This window comes from Bolinopsis microptera, chromosome 8 (genome assembly GCF_026151205.1).
Source record: "Bolinopsis microptera isolate Bmic1 chromosome 8, MBARI_Bmic_1.0, whole genome shotgun sequence".
In the NCBI taxonomy this organism is placed as follows: Eukaryota; Metazoa; Ctenophora; class Tentaculata; order Lobata; family Bolinopsidae; genus Bolinopsis; species Bolinopsis microptera.
This window is the reverse complement of record NC_087079.1, coordinates 12,638,816-12,657,457: the sequence shown is the minus strand read 5'-3', so window position 1 is coordinate 12,657,457 and position 18,642 is coordinate 12,638,816. Positions and strand designations below refer to the sequence as shown.

General features: G+C 37.3%; 1 protein-coding gene across 1 annotated transcript in view; it reads left to right on the top strand.

Annotated features, from left to right (window-relative positions):
* The window catches only part of LOC134819675 (uncharacterized), a 242,709-nt gene that overhangs the window by 12,157 nt on the left and 211,910 nt on the right, over positions 1–18,642 (top strand). The gene's annotated exons all lie outside the window — the stretch shown is intronic.

Here is an 18,642-nt window from a genome sequence, read left to right as displayed (position 1 = left end):
CTGTACTCTACTGTTTCTGTACTCTACTGTTTCTGTACTCTACTGTTTCTGTACTCTACTGTTTCTGTATTGTTCCTGTGTACATCAAGCAGAAGTGGAAGTTAAAGGGTAATCTGTACCCTTTAACACATCAAAACTTATCCCTTCTTATTTTTGGGCACTTTAGAATACCCAGATTATCCCTTCTTATTTTTGGGCACTTTAGAATACCCAGATTATCCCTTCTTATTTTTGGGCACTGTAGAATACCCAGATGTTTCCCTTCTTATTTGGGCACTTTAGAATACCCAGATTATCCCTTCTTATTTTCGGGCACTTTAGGATACCCAGATTATCCCTTCTTATTTGGGCACTTTAGTATACCCAGATTATCCCTTCTTATTTTTGGGCACTTTAGAATACCCAGATTATCCCTTCTTATTTTCGGGCACTTTAGGATACCCAGATTATCCCTTCTTATTTTTGGGCACTTTAGTATACCCAGATTATCCCTTCTTATTTGGGCACTTTAGTATACCCAGATTATCCCTTCTTATTTGGGCACTTTAGGATACCCAGATTATCCCTTATTTTCGGACACTTTAGGATACCCAGATGTTTCCCTCCTTATTTTTGGGCACTTTAGTATACCCAGATTATCCCTTCTTATTTTTGGGCACTTTAGTATACCCAGATTATCCCTTCTTATTTTTGGGGACTTTAGAATACCCAGATTATCCCTTCTTATTTGGGCACTTTAGGATACCCAGATTATCCCTTATTTTCGGACACTTTAGGATACCCAGATGTTTCCCTTATCTCCCAAATAATAGCAAACGCCCCACCAGGTACCAGCGTGCTACTTTCCTATGAGAGAGAACTGCCGTGGTACTCTGTTTCAGGACGCTGACCACACTGCTCAACCTGAACATGAGCCCATCACCACTGGTTAGTAGGCATTGTAAACACTGCTCAACCTGAACACGAGCCCATCACCACTGGTTAGTAAGCATTGTAAACACTGCTCAACCTGAACACGAGCCCCATCACCCACTGGTTAGTAAGCATTGTAAAACACTGTTTTCAACCTGAAAACCAGGGGAGGGCCCATCACCACTGGGGTTTAGTGGGGGCATTGTGGAAAAACTCTGCTCAACCTTTGAAACCAACGAAGCCCCATTCCACCACTGGTTAGAGGGCATTGTAAAACCCACTGCTCAACCTGAACCACGAGGGGGGGCCCCTTCCACCACTGGTTTAGTAGGCATTGTAAAAAACCCTGCTCAAAACCTGACACGAGCCCATCACCCCTTGGGTTGTAGGGCATTGTATACACAAACACTGCTCAACCTGTACATGAGGGCCCATTAAACCAATGGTTTTAGAAAGCATTGTAAAAAACTGCTCAAAACCTGAAATTGAGCCCATAAACCACTGGTTAGTTGGCATTGTAAACACTGTCAAAACCTGAAACATGAGCCCATCAACCCACTGGTTGTGGCTTTTGTAAACACTTGTAAAAACCTGAACATGGGGCCCTTTTCACCATGGTTTTTAGACAGGTGAGTCTGACGTTTGCAGCTGAACGGACTCAGCATGATATGAATTAGCAAATTTGTATAGTGTATAATTGTTTAAGTGTTATAATACTCTGCAAACCTGGTAGCAAGCACACGGCTAACACAAAAACAAAAAGTTGGGCCTGGCTTTTGCCTAACCAAGTAAATAACACGCACTCCGATAAAAGCCGTCTGGAGAAACCTCCGCAAAATGTTCATTGTAGTCCAACGGGCACAAGAAGTCACTACTAGCAATTGTGTCCTTTACCCTCCTACATAACTTGAACATTTTTGTTGGCGAACTCATTGAACACATCTAATTAAAACAACAAAAGTTATAAAACAAAAGTTAAATATATTACCAATTATTCAATCAAAGACATATCATGAAATTCTAATAATGGAAACACAATGCAAAATGGATGTCATAAACTATAATTTGTTGTGACTAATAATCTATTGACTTTCCAAAGTTTGTATTTTAGTAAGTATGAAAATGCCACACAAGTCATATTTAGGTAAAATGTTATTTTTTAAATGTTTAATTGAGAAAGATTTGCTCATGGCTTAAAATGTAAAATTCTAGCAAAGAAATCCTTATTTTTAAAATAGTTGGTTTACTAATTATGACAGTACTGGCATACTATTTTTTATTGTGGCTGTTAAAGGACCCAGTTGCCTGACGGGCTTTACCGAAGCCCATGGGACACAATGTGAAAGATATCAGGCAGATGTTTCAATGTATACAAATTATTTATTTTGGAGCTATGATTACGGGTATAGCTGGTGGTCATGTTTAAAGGTCATTTTATCCTTGTGCTAATTATCCATCCAGATCTAGTGAGTGGGTACATCATGCCCTTCTACGAGTTATAATGTTTGACCATAAATATTTTTTACCACATAAACTTTTGCACTAATGTAATTACATAGTTTACATTCATTGATATTTAAAGCGTGTTTTTTTTCCCCACACTACTACACAACAAAAAACCTGTCGTCCCACCGAGGAAACACGGTCGCAGACAAATACAATTGTGCTCTCTATTCGTGATCGTGTGTAACTACTATAAACTATCTAAAAAACTAAGAAAATTTAATGAATCAATACAGTCGTTTGGATAAGTCAACAGTGTCAAAGTAATATCATGTGAACATAATTTTTATTGATCCCCGGTGGGCCAACACTCGTCCGAAAAGGTCAAGGCAAACTGTCCGATGATTCACCCATAACGAAGTAATCGATTGAACATATACACATGCATACAACTCACCCCTGGGACGAACGTCGTGGAGCCTCAAATTTCTTCAAAATAAACAGCATCTACCTAAGTTAAGGTCAAAACACTAAACACAACATACATACGATACCAATAATTTATAATCCATACTTAATTCTGAAAAGAAAATAAATCTGCTAACAAATTATTAAAAAATTGAAGATAAACCTGAAGAAAGGGAAGGAGAGGGTTTGGAGAGGCATAGTAGGAAAATCAACAGGAACCTGGTGCCCCGCAGGATTTAAAATTTGTTGTATTGATTCGTTTTGTTTCGTCTCTAGATTAATATATAGGTCCTGTATACCCTTGTATGGTTCTTTGCAATAACACCGTGGTTTACTCATATGATTAAGTTAGTTAATTAACCTATTTCAATGATAATTTCATTTTGCATCAAATTGTAACTGCACCATAGTTGTCTGTCATATTTAGATTGTAGTTCGTAACAAAGCTTCCTTAAGATTAATCTTGAATATACTGATAGGAGTGTAGAAGTCTATTTCAACACGTTGACTTACGGCAGTATTCCAAATACTGGTTATTGGAAGATGAATATGAGGGACGAGTTGGTGGGATGAGGTAGTTGTCTGTCTTGGTGGCCTCCACCTGTTTGAATAAAAGAACATTGATACTGTATTGAACTTATTCAATTTTAAACATTTCCAGTAAACAGTTGCAACTTATGAAGATTGTGGGACAGTCAGGAATTTTATACTCGTTACAGATTTGGTTTACTGTGTTCTAGTTCAAAGAATCTTTTAGCCTAACAACTGCTTGAAACTACCGGACTTATCCCTAGTGATACCTTACTCAGGCACATCGTTTTGAACTATTGAAGTACGCAACAGTTAACACCAAATAGAATTCTTATGCATTTGCTATTGTGTTTTTAAATATGGCTCTAGATTATTATTTGATACACCTACCCAAACAGATATTCCAAACATAGTGTGATTCAAAAATGGGTGTGGTAAAGTTCCTTATAGAGTGTTTTAGGTACACAGCGTCTTGAATTCCTCATAGGTCTACAAGACTCACATTTCCAATATACGATTTAAAAACGCTCTCAAGTGGAGCATCCCAGTTCAGTTTATTGTGGTCATTAATGACTCAAGAAACTTAGTTTTCCTCTACCTATTAAATATTATCTTATTCAGTGTCATTCAATTCATTAGTGTTTGAATCTGGTTTCATATCTACAGTTCTGGCTTAAAGTGGATATAACAACATTTCTTTGTGTGTGATATGCAGCAAGTTACTCTTCAAATGATTAACAAGTTTAAGAATTTTTGTTAGCTTTGCAGTAAAGTTTTTATAACATTATCTACAAAACAAATCTTTTGGTGCATCGTCAAAAGTATAAACTTACCTAGTTCTGATACCTACTACTATTTCATTGATTTAGATAATGAAAAGCAATGGACCAAATACTTGACCCCTGAGGCACACCAAATAGTTACAGACAGTTTTTCGGATTCTACTCCAAGTACTGCAAGCATAATGCTTCCTAATAGAGAGGTAACTGGGCTATTAATTTATTTGCAGTCCCTCGAATTTCCATAATCATACATTTTTAAGGCAGTTATCATGACAGATTGTATCAAAGCGTTTACCTTAAAACAAATGGAAGATTCCTAGTACATGAATATTTTAATCTCTAGTGAATTTTAAATTGTAGTATCTGCGACAGAGAATTTAAGTAGCAAGTCTTGTCGAATGATTATTCTTAAGGCCATATTGATTTTCATAAAATAAACCTTGCGATTTCTGGAAGAAAACTGTAAACCTGGTCGAATATCAATGACATATGATATTTCGCTGCGGTACGTTTTGGTGGAGGTGTTAAGGGTCAACGTTTTAACATAAAAGGGTCAAAGTTAGGACTAGAGTTGTACACTATGACAGAAGTAGGGTAATGTTTAAGTTTAATCACTAGCGACCTTTTCATCTGACCCACAAAATAGCAAATGCTATTTGTATTTCACGTGACAAAAATTTAGCCGATGTCGGAGAGTTGAGTCGTAAGTACGTGGACCTCTGCTTGGAGTCCGGCGGAAACCGAGCGGAGTCCGCCGAGCTGTCGGACTCCTGGCGATTCAAGTCTGGTCGTAGATGTCCGGCGGATTCCGCCAATGCACTCCGCCTTAGTCCGCATGCGTACCGTAGTCCGCCTAGTGCATACTCTGCTGGCGGACACTCTGCCTAGCCGCCGCGGAGCCGCTCGGATTCGCGCGGACTTACTTCCTCCGAGTCCGCTCGGAGTCCGCACGGCTCGCTCGTAACCGCCCAAAAATTACTGAGTCCATTGTACATACATTTGTAGTCGTAGCCACCGCCCTGAGTCCGCTCGTATTCCGGCGGTCATCCGCCGCGGACTCTACTCCGCTACGGATAGTTCAATAAAAACGCATCTGAAGTTCTTAGAAAGTTCTAGATTAAACTGATGTGTTCAAAACAGGAAGAAGAACAACGTTTATATCTGACAACCATTTTATTAGAAATTAATTAATTAGTTAATCAATTATTAAGACAAATATTCAAAAAATTAATAAAATTATTTTCGATCAAAATAATATAAAAATTACGTAACATGAATATTTACAACTTTTCACTAAATTAATACGGAAATCGAAGCAGTACTTTATATATGACCATATTATATACTAGAAAGATCTTACTTATGAAGTCTCAGCTGGCACATGGTGCAATTGTCCTGACATTTAAGGCAGGGGTGTGTGATCCACAATGTTTTCCTGTTTTCTGCATGAACAAGCATTGCACAACCTTGACTCTAAACAGTGCAACTGATGTTTTAAATGATCTTTTTTCGGAGCTTATTCCATAAAGTGGTTCACTGGTAACATGCGCCCCATTATCTTCTTTCATCCTCAGCTTATCGGATCTAGGTATTATTATCTTACGCCTGCATCTGATGGTAAACACGAGAAGAATGTTGTTCAGCTGACCCTGAATTTTGGCGGGAGCTGTTCCCAATTGATGTCTGCCTGTTGGAAGATTGCGACTTCTGTTCAAGAACTGAAAGTCTAGCAGTCATCTAGTCAACTCGATTGTGATGAAATGCAAACATGCAGCATCAAAAGTTCTCCGACATGCATTAAGGTTAGCTGGTGTAGAATTTTTCCGAATAAAAAAGCATCTATTACACTTTCATCGATAGATCGATCGTTCTAATAGCCGAACCTTACCAATTTCCGTGATCCAACTGGTGGTGTCTGAATCCAGTGAAAGCGTTGGCACAGCAAGTATCGTTTTACGAGCCTCCAAGTTTAGGGATACTAAATCTGTAGATTCATAATAAACTTGTAATAACCCCATAATATGGAATAAAACATGTGAGCTGGAAACTAATCCAAGGAATCAACAAAACCATTATTTACCATTCATAAACTCCTACTTTTCATAATCTTAACAAACATTCTACTATAAACTGAACTTAATAAATAGTTAAATATAGTTACCCATAACTCTTCTACTCTTTACTTAAACGATGTCCTGAACTGAGATGACCGTCAAATACCACCAAAGCCAAGCCATAACTTTATTATAAACTTCTTGTGCTTTGGGTGAATCAAATCAATTACTTCCAATCCACAGAATAAACCTGACTTTGTGAACACAACCGTGTAAACTCATCAAAACAAAGGCTAACACCGATCTCTTCTAGATTCCCAAATGCAGGTTCGATAATGAGTGGCATAAAGACAACTTTATACAGTTTTGGACCATGCGAGATTTATTGATAAAAACGTGTAATTTATGTAAACAAATACTTAAATACTTAAATATTGCCGTTTTCCCTTACGGCGCTATAACGTAATATATGTTAAAAATCGCGCCGCAGCTACTCCGTCCTCAACATTTGCGCGTGTTTCTTAGTCGCTCAGACGTACTTTTAATTCTTGGGCCGTAATCAGAGCCTGATTACCTAACGCTAAGTATGGCAAAGTGACTGTAATTGTCATTCAACAATTACTGAATTAATCCATCCATAAAGTGATTTACAAAATGACACCTAAACCTCGTGTTACGGTGTCACTTAAACTTAACTTTGCTGCTGAACTGTGGTGGTCTGACGTTTGGCAGCTAGATCGGACTCTGCATGATATTGTATTAGCAAATTTGTATAGTGTATAATTTTTTAGTGTTTATAATACTCCTGCAACCTGTGTAGTCAACGGTCGTAACACAAAAACAAAATGTTGGCCTGGCTATGTGCATACCAAGTAAATAACACGCACTCCGATACAAGCTTCTGAGAAACCCGCAAAACATGTTCTTGTAGTCAACGGTGCACAAAGAAGCACTAACTAGCATTTTGTCCTTTACCCTCCTACATAATTAGAACATTTTTGTGGGCGAACTCATTAACAACGATCTGAATTAATAAACAAAAGTATAATAAAACAAAAGTTAAATTTATTTACAATTATTCAATCAAAACATATCATAGAATTCTAATAAGGAAACACAATGCAAAATGGATGTCTTAAACTATAATTTTGTTGTGACGTAATACCCTATTGACTTTCAAAGTTGAATTTTAGTTCAAGTATTAAATGCACCACCTCATAGTTAGGGTAAAAAGTTATTTTAAATTTTAAAATATTGAGAATATTGCTCTATGGCTTAAAATTTAAAATTCTAGCAAAGATATCTTATTTTTTTAAATAGTTTGGTTTACATTTATGACAGTACTTGGCATTACTAGTTTTATTGAGGCTGGTAAAAGGACCCTGTTGCCCTGTAAGGGCTTTACCGAACCCCAGGGGACCACAATTTGAATAAATCAGGCCAGATGTTTCAAATTAAGTGCAATTTAATTTATTTTGGAGCCTATGATTCACGTGGTATAGCGGTGGTCATGTTTTAAAGGTCAGTTTATCCTTGTGTGCTAATTATCCATCCAGATGCTTAGTGATGTTGGTAAATCATGCCTCTTCTACGATATATAATGTTTGACCATAAATTTGTTTATTACACATAAACTGTGCACTAATGTTCATTAAACAATATTTACATTCATTGATATTTAAAAGCGTTATTTCCCCAGCACTACTACACAACAAAAACTAGTCGGGCCACCGAGGAAACCACGGTCTTCAAGAAACAAAGAGCCAATTGTGCTCTTCTATTCTGTGATCGGAGGTGTATCAAACTATACAACTAGCTAAATATACAAGAAAATTTAATGGAATCATTACAGTTCGTTTGATAAGTTTCACGTGTCCAAAGTAATGTTCATGGTGATCATATTTTTTGATCCCCGGTGGGCAAAACACTCGTCCGAAATGTCAAGGCAAACCTGTCGAAGTTCACCATACGAAGTAAGGCTATTTGAACATATACCAGCTTACAATAACACAACCCATGGTACGAGAGACTCGTGAGCCTCAAAATTCTTCAAATATACAGGCACATAACTAGTTAGCAAAACACTAAACACAACCTACATAACGATTACCAAATAATGTATAATGCCATTTACTATTCGAAAGAAAATATATCAGCATCTAATTTAAAAAATTGAAGAATAAACCTGAAGAAAGGGAAAGGCGGAGGGGTTTGAGAGGCAGAGAAGGAAAGCAACAGGATACCTGTGCCGCAGTATTTATAAAATTTGTGTATGATGATTCGTTTTGTTTCGTCTCTTAGATTAATATATAGTTTCTGATACCCTTGTCAGTTCTTTGCAATAACACCGTTGTTTACTCATATGATTAATTTTAGTTTAATTAACCTATATCAATGATACTTCATTTGCATCAAAGTTGTAACTGCCCATAGTTGGCTGACATAAATATAATGTAGTTCTAACAAAGCTTTCCTAAATTATTCTTGAATTACTGATAGAGTGGAGAAGTCTATTTCAGCTCGTTGACTTACGGCAGTATTCAAAATACTGTTTGATTGGAGATGAATAGTGAGGACGGAGTGGTTGGGATGAGGTATTTGTCTCGTCTTGGTGACCAGTTAATAAAAGAACATTAGACTGGTGATTGGAACTTATTAATTTTAAACATTTCCAGTAAACAGTGCAACATATGAAGATGTGTGGACAGTCCAGGAAGTTATACTCGTTACAGGAATGGTTAACAGTGTTCTAGTTCAAAGAAATCTTTGCCTAACATCTGCTTGAATAACTTTACCGGCTTATCCCTAGTGATAGGCCTTACTCTGGCACATGTTTTGAACTTATTGGAAGTACACTCATTACACCCAAAGATAATTCTTATGCATTATTTTTGTGTTTTAAATATGGCTCTATTTAATTATTTGATACACCTCCCCCAAACAATAGTCCATAACATAGGTGTTAATTCAAAAAGGGTGTGGTACAGGTCACTAATAGAGTGTTTTATGACTCAGCGTCTGATCACATAGTCACCAATCGCACATTTCAATTTTACGATTTAACGCTCTCAAGTGAGCATCCCCAGTTCAGTTTTTGTCAATAATTGACTCCCAAGAAGACTTAGTTTCCACTACCTTTTTAATTATTATATTATTCATTTCAGTCTAATTCATTAGTGGTTTGAATCTGGTTCATTTCTACAGTTCGGCCTTAAAAGTGGGATAAAACAAACATGTCTTTGTTGTTGATATGCATCAAGTTACTCTCATATATGATGACAAGTTTAAGAATTTGTTAGCTTTGCAGTAAGTGTTTTTATACATTTATCTACAACAAATATGTTTGTGTCACGCAAAAAGTATAAACTTACCTAGGTCCTGATACTCAGTATATTTTCATATGATGTATATAAAAAAAGCAAGGGACCTAAAACTGACCCCTGAAGGCCCACCAAATATTACAGAACAGTTTTTCGGATTCTTCCGCCAATACTGACCATATTGCTGCCTATTATGAGAGGTAACTGGCTATTATTTATTTAGCAGTCCCACGAATTCCATAATCATTCAGATTTTTAAGCAGTTTATCAGACAATTGTATAAAACTTTACTTAAAATCAATGAGATGCTAGTACATTATTTTTAGCTCTAGTGATTTTTCAGTATTCGTACAAAAGTTAAGTGCATGGCTTTCGAATGATTTATTCTGAAGCCCATATTGATTTTCATAAAATAATCCTTGCACTGCAGAAACTGTAAAGCCTGTAGAATATCATGACATTGATATTGCTCTGTCCGGAAACTGGTTTGGTAGGTTTATGGTCAACGTTTATACATTAAGGTCCAAAGTATAGGACTATATTGTACACAATTGACTTGTGAGGGTAATGGTTAAGTTTAATCACTAGCGACCTTTTCACTGACCACAGATATTAGCCCAAAATGCTATGTTGGTATGTCACTGACAAATTTAGCCGAGGTCGGAAGTCTTGAGGTCGAAGTCAGTGGACTCTGTGGAGTTCCGGCGACTCCGATCGGAGTCCGCCGATCTGGCGGACTCCGCGGATTTCAAGTCTTGGCGGAAGAGGTCCGGCGAGTCCGCCAAAGCACCCCTCCGCCGGAGACCGCGAGCGGAACCGGTGTCCCGCCTAGTGGCCTTACTCTGCGGCGGACGACTCTGCCTAGCCCGCCTCGGAGCGCTCGAGTCCGCGGCGGACTTTAAAAGTCCGGCTCGAGTCCGCTCGGAGTCCGCCTCCGCTCCCTCGGAAAGTCCGCCAAAATGTACTCTGATTCCAGTGTAAATACAATTTATTAGCGGAGCACACCGCCGGAGTCCGCTCGGAGTCCGGCGGCTCCGCCGCGACTCTACTCCGCGACGGATAGTGCAATAAAAACGACTTCTGAATGTCTTAAGAGAAGTTCTAGAATAAACTGATGTTTTCGAAAACAGGATAGAGAACAAGCTTTTTATCGACAACCATTTATTGGATAATAATTAATTAGTAATCAATTATTAAACAAATATTCAAAATTATACAATTATTTTCCGATCCAAAATATTTAAAAATACGTAAACATGAATAAATAAAACAACTTTTCACTAAATAATCGTGAAATTCGAGAAGCAGTACTTTCATATATGACCATATTATATACTAGATAAGAGTCTACTTATGAAGTCCTCACTGGCACAATGGTGCAATTGTCCCTGACATTTAAGGCAGGTTTGATCCACAATGTATTCCTGCTTTTCTGGCTATGAACAACAATGCCACAACCTGAACTTTAGAACAGTTGCAACTGATTTTTTAAAGATGAGCTTTTTCGGAGCTGTATTCATAAGATTGGTCACTGGTACAGGTTCGCCCCATTATTCTTCTTACATCCTCAGCTTATCGATCTAGTTATTATTAACTTACGCCCTGCCAGCTAGGTAATCAAGATTAGAATGTTGTACAGCTGTCCCATATGTTGGCGTGATCTGTTCCACATGATGTCTGCTGTTGAAGATTGCGACTTCTGTCAAGAACTGAAAGTCTATCTTCATCTATTCATCTCGATTGTGATGAAATCAACTGCTGCATCAAAAGTTCTCCGCATGCTTTATGTTGCTGTGTATAATTTGCCGAATAAAAAGCATCTATTACACTTTCATCGATGATGCGATCGTTTCTGAATAGCCTATCCTTACCATTCCGTGGTCCCAACTGGTGGGTCTGATCGCATTGCAAGGCGAGGCACAGGCAGGTATCGTGTTTACGTGCCTCCAAGTTTAAGGGAGTAGTCCTAAACGGGGTATTCATAATAAACTTGTTAGACCCTTAGGTTGTCAAAAACTAGGAGCAGAATTCTATTCCAAGGGAAACACCAAACCATTATTTAACAGTCATAAACACCTTACTGTCATAATCTTTACAAACCTTCGTACTATAACTGAACATTTTAAATAGTGAAAGTATTAGGGCACCATTATCTCTCTATTACTCTCTACTTAGAACATGTCTGAACTTAGGGTAGACCGTCAAAAACCACCAAAGCCAGCCCATAACTTTATTTTAAATCTTCTTGGCTTTGAAACAATTCAAGGACTCCCAATCCACAGAATAAACCTGACACTTGTGAACACCTCCTTACTCAATCAAAACAAGGCTAAACCGTATCTCTCTAGATTCCCAAATGCAGTGTTCGATAATGGGATGGGCATAATGACCAACTTTAACAGTTTTTTGTTGACCATGCTATATATTGATAAAAACGTTGAATTTATGTAAACAAATACTTTAATTACTTAAATATTGCCTGTTCCGTACGCGCTAAACGTAATATATGTTAAGAACCGCGCCGCATCTACTCCCTACCTCAACATTTGCGCGGGTATCTTATGCGCGCACTATACGTTTATTCTTGCCGTTAATATCAGAACCCTGACAATAAACAGCTAAAGGTGGCAGTGACCTGTAATATTTCTCAACAATTTACTGAATTAGCCACCCATAAAAAAAAAAAATTTATTTACAAAATGAACACCTAAACTCGTGTGTTCGGTGTTTCACTTAAACGTTTACTTGCGGCTGAAACTGTGGTTGTCTGACGTTTTTGCAGCTAGATCGGACTCTGATGATATTGTATAAGCAATATGAATAGTTTATAATTGTTTTTATGTTTAGAATACTCTGCAACCTGGAAGCACGGCTAACACAAAAACAAAATGTTGGCCTGGCTTTTGCAAAACCAAGTAAATAACACGCACTCCCGATAAAAAAGCCGTCTGGAGAAACTCCCGGCAAAATGTTCATTGTAGTCAACGGCACAAAGATGCACTACTAGCAATTGTGTCCTTAACCCTCACTACATTATTTTAACATTTTTTGGCGAACTCATTGAACAACATTGAATTAATAAAACAGGAAAAGTTAATAAACACAAAAATAAATATATTACCAATTAGTTCAAACATTACATATCATAAATTCTAAAATGGAAACTACAATAGCAAAATGTATGTCTTAAACTATAATTTTTGTTGTGACTAATAATCTAATGAACTTTCAAAGTTTAATTTTATTAAGTATGAAATGCCCACCACATCAAGTTAGGGAAAAATGTTATTTTTAAATTTTAAAATTGAGAAGATGCTCTATGGCTTTAAAATGTAAAATTTCTAGCAAAAGATATCTATTTTTTAAATAGTTGGTTACAGTTATGAGACAGTACAGGTCATGACTAGATTTTCTGTGGCTTGTAAAAGGACCCAGTTGCCTGTAAAGGGCCTTTACCCGAACCCCAGGGGACCACAATGTGATTAAGATCAGGCCAGATGTTTCTATGTAGAGCAATTTATTTTATTCGGGAGCTATGATTACGTGGTAAAGCTCGTGGTCTTGATTAAAAGGTCAGTTTATCCTTGTGTGCTAATTATCCATGCCATAAGCTTAGTGATGTTGGTAGAATCATGCCTTCTACGAAAATAATGTTTGACATAAATTTGGTATTTACCACATAAATCTGTTTGCATGCTAATGTCAATTAACAATATTACATTCATTGATATTTAAAGCGTGGTATTTTTCCCCAGCACTACTACACAACAAAAACCTGTCCGGCCCACCGAGGAAACACGGTCGCAGACAAAGAGCCCAATTGTGCTTTCTATTCTTGAGAATCGATGTGTATCTACTATAAACTAGCTAAATATACTAAGAAAATTTAATGGATCATTACAGACGTTTTTTATAAGGTTCACGTGTCAAAGTAAGTGTTCATGGATAAGTCATATTTTTTGATCCCCGAGGGCAAACCACTCCACCTAAAGGTCAAGGCAAACTTTCGATGTTTCACCATACGAAGTAAGGCTATTTGAACATATACTCACTTACAACTCAACCCAAGGGACGAGACGTCGTGATCCTCCAAATTCTTCAAAATATTCAAGCACATACTAGTTACTAACACTAACACAACATACATACGATACCAAATAATGTATAATTCCATTACTAATTCGAAAGAAAATAATCTGCTATCTTAATTAAAAAAATTGAAGAATAACCCTGAAAGAAAGGGAAGGAGAGGGGTTTGGGGAGAGGCAGAGTAGGAAAACAACAGGATCTGTGCCCGCAGGATTTTAAAATTTTTGTATGAAGATTCGTTTTGTTCGTCCTTAGATTAATATATAGGTCCCTGATACCCTTGTCATGTTCTTTGCAATACACCGTGGTTTACTCATATGATTAAGTTTAGTTAATTACCCTATTTCAATGAAATCATTTGCATCAAAGTTGTAACTGCACCATAGTTGTCTGTCATATTTAGAATGTAGTTCTAACAAGCTTTCTAAGATTATCTTTGAAATACTGTATAGGAGTGGAGAAGTCTAATTCACTATTCGTTGACTTACGGCAGTGATTCAAATACTGTTTGATTAGGTAGATGAATAAGAGGAACGGAGTGGTGGGATGAGTAGTTGTCTCGTCTTGGTGACCTGTTGAATAAATGAAACATTGAGACTGGTGGATTGGGAACTTATTATTTTAAACATTTCCAGTAAACAGTAGGGCAACTTATGAAGATTGATGGGACAGTCAGGAAGTTTAAACTCGTTACAGATTGGTTACTGTGTTCTAGAACAAAGAAAGCAATTGCCTAACAACTGCTTGATAACATACCGTCTTACCCTAGTGCTAGTCCTTACTCTGCACATGTTTTGAACATATTGAAGTACGCATCATTATCACGCAAAGAGAATTCCTTATGCATTTTCTTTTGTGTATTTAAAATATGGCTTCTAGTTTATTATTTGATACACCATCCCCAAACGATATTCATAACATAGGTTGTGAATTCTCAAAGGGTGTGGTACAGGTCCTTAATAGAGTGTTTTAGGTACACATCGTCTATTCCAACATATCTACCATCTCACCTTTTCAATTATAACTATTTTAACGCTCTCAGTGAGCATCCCAAGTTCAGGTTTTTGGTCATAATGACTCCAAGAAACTTAATCCTCACTTTTTAAATATTATAAATAACCATTGACAGTTCAAATTCAATAGTGTTTGAATCTGGTTCATCTCTACAGTTCGGCTTAAAGTGTATATAACAACATTCTTATGTGTTGATATGCAGCAAGTTACACTTCATATATGAAGAACAAGTTTAAAGAATTTTGTTAGCTTTGCAGTAAAGTTGTTTTTTATACATTTATCAACAAACAAAATATGTTGGGTGTCATCGGCAAAAAGTAAAACTTACCGTATTTCCTGAATACTCCTATATATTTCATTGATGTAGATAATGAAACGCAAGGGACCTAATACTGACTCCTGAGGCAACACGCAAATATTACAGACAGTTTTTCGGATCTTCTCCAAGTACTGAAAACATATGCTGCCTAATAGAAGGTAACTTGGCTATAAATTTATTTCATTCCCTCGAATTCCATAATCATTCAGTTTTTTAAGCATTTTATCATGACAGATTGTATCAAAAAACTTTTACATTATATCAATGCAGAAGCTAGTACATGAATTTTTATCTCTATGATTTTCATGTAGTCGACAGAGAAGTAAGTGCATGGCTTGTCGAATGATTTTTTCTGAAGCCATATGATTTTCATATATAACCTTGCGACTGAAGAAACTGTAAAGCCAGGAGAATATCAATGACAATGAATATTTCGCTGCGGACGGTTTTGGTGAGGGTTAAGGTCAAAGTTATAAAATTAAGGGTCAAAGTTAGGACTAGAGTTGTAACCCTATTGACTGTGAGTAATGTTAATGTTTATCACTAGCGACCTTTTTCATCTGACCAAATAATTGGCAAAATGCTATGTTGTATGTCACGTGACAAATTTTAGCCGAGGGTCGGAAGTCGGAGGTCGGAAGTCAGTGGACGCTGTTTGGAGTCGGCTTACTCCGCGCGGAGTCCGCCGACTGCGGACTCCGGCGGATTCAAGTCTGGCTGAGAGGTCCGCGGAGTCCGCCAAGCACTCCGCCGGAGTCCTCAGCGGACCGGAGTCCGCCTAGTGGCTTTACTCTGCGCGCGGACCTCTTCGAGCCGCCGCGAGCCGCCTCTAGTCCGCGGCGGACTTTAAAGGTCCGCTCGGAGTCCGCTCGGAGTCCGCTCGGCTCCGCTCGTGAGTCCCGCCAAAATGTACTCGAGTCCAGTGTTAATACATTTTATCGGAGCAACCGCCGGAGTCCTCTCGGAGTGCCGGGCGGCTCCGCCGCTGGACTCTACTCCGCTACGTAGTTCCAATAAAAACGACTTTCTCTAATGACATAGAAAGTTCTAGATTAAACTGATGTGTTCAAACAGGAAAGAGAACAACTTTTATCTGACAACCATTTGATTAGATAATTTATAAATTATTAATCAATTATAAAACATACATTCAAAAATTATAACATTATTTTCTGATCAAAATATATTAAATACGTAGACAGGACTAATAAACAACTTTTTCAACTAAATTAATCGGGAAATCGAAGCAGTACTTTATATTTAACCATATTATATACTAAATAAGAGTCTTACAATATGAAAGTCCTCAGCTGGCACATTGGTGCAATTGTCCTGACATTTAAGGCAGGTTTATCCACAATGTATTCCTGCTTTCTGCATGTAGACAAAGGCATTGCCACAACCTGACTTTAAACAGTTGCAACTGGATTTGTTTTAAAGAGCTTTTTCGGAGCTGTATTCCATAAGAGTGGTCACTGGAACATGCGCCCCATTATTCTTCTTTCATCCTCAGCTTATCGTATCTATGTTATTATAATCTTAACGCCTCAGCTATGGTAAACAAGATTAGAATGTGTGTTCAGCTGCCCAGATGGTTGGCGGGAGCTGTTCCCACTGATGCCTGCTGTTGAAGTTGTGCGACTTCTGTTCAAGACTGAAAGTCTAGCTTCATCAAGTCATCTCGATTATGAGATTAAATCAACTTCAGCATCAAAAGTTCTCCGACATTCATAATGGTTGCTGTTGTAGAATTTGCCGAAAAAAAAGCAACTATTACTACTTACAACGATAGAGTGCGATCGGTCTTAATAGCCATCCTTACAATTCCGTGATCCAACTGTGGAGTCTGAACTGGGAAAGCGTGGCACAGCAGGGGGACAGCAGTATCGTGTTTACGTGCCTCCAAGTTTAGGGGGAGTCTAAATCGGTAGTTCATAATAACCGTTGTTAGACCTTATGTTGTCAAAAACTAGGAGCTGAATTCTATTCCAATGAATCAACCAAACCCATTATTTTAAACAGTCCATAAACTCCTACTGTTCATAATCATTACGAACTCGTACTGATAACTGAACTTTTTAAATAGGAAATATATGGTAACCCATATCTCTCTACTCATTACTTAACATGTCTGAACTGAGGATGACCGTCTAATACCACCAAAGTCCCAAGCCATAACTATATTTATAAATCTTCTTGGTGCTTTGGAATCAATTCAAGGACTCCAATCCACAAATAAACCAGACTTTGAGAACACATCCAGTAACTCATCAAATCAAGGCTAAACCGATCTCTCTAGATGCCCAAAGCATGTTCGATATGAGAGGCATAATGACAACTAAAACAGTTTTGGACCATGCAAGATTATTTGATAAAAACGTGGAATTTATGTAAACAAATACATAATTACTTAAATATTGCCGTTTCCGTACGGCGCTATTACGTAATATATGTTAAAAAGCGCGCCGTGCAGCTACTCTCCTTCAACATAGCGCTGGTTTCTTATGCGCCACGTAACGTTATGCTTAGGCCTTAAATCATACCGCATGACATAACGCTAAAGGTGGCAGTGACTGTAATTTTCTTCAACAATTACTGAATTATCCATCCTAAAAGTGATTTACAAAAATGACACCTAAACCTCTATATTTCGGTGTTTCACGTAAATCGTAACTTCGTCTGAACTGTGGTGTCTGACGTTTGCAGCTAGATCGTACTCTGCATGATATTGTATTAGCAAATTTGTATAGTGCATAAATTGTTTAGTTTTTATAATACTCTGCAACCTGGTAGCACGGCTAACACAAAAAACAAAAATGTTGGCCTGGCTTGTGCAAAACCAAGTAAATAACACGCACTTCCGATAAAAGCCCGTCTGGAGAAGACTCCTGCAAAATTGTTCATTGTAGTCAACGGGCACAAAGAAGCACTACGAGCAATTGTGGTCCTTTAACCTCCTACATAATTTGAACATTTTTGTGGCGAATCATTGAACAACTACTGCTTCTGAATAATAAAACAAAAGTTAATAAAACAAAATTAAATTAATTACCAATTTATTCAATCAATACAATCATAAATTCTAATAAAGGAAACACAAAGCAAAAAGGATGTCTGTAAACTATAATTTTAGTGTGACTAATAATCTATCGACTTCAAAGATGAATTTTAGTTTAATAATGAAATGCACACATCATAGTTATGGGTAAAATTAGTATTTTAAAATTTTAAAATTGATAAGAATTGCTCAATGCTCAAAATGTGAAAATTCTAGCAAAGATATCATATTTTTAAATATGTTGGTTACAGTTATGACAGAACTGGCATGACTAGTTTTATTGAGGCTGGTAAAAGACCCAGTTGCCTGTGAATGGTCTTATACCTGAACCCAGGGACCACAATGTGATAAGATCAGGCCTAGATGTTTCTATGTAGAGCAATTATATATTTTTGTAGCTATATTTACTTGTATAGCTGGTGGTCATTTTTAAATGGTCAGTTTATGCCTTGTGTGCAAACTATCCATCCAGATGCTTAGTGATGTTGGTAAATCATGCCTTCTACGATATATAATGTTTGACCATAAATTTTGTTTTACACATAAACTGTGGCCAAAAAAACAATGTCAATTAACAATATTTAGCATTCATTCTGTTATTTAAAGCGTGTTATTTCCCAGCACTACTACACAACAAAACCTGTCGCCCACG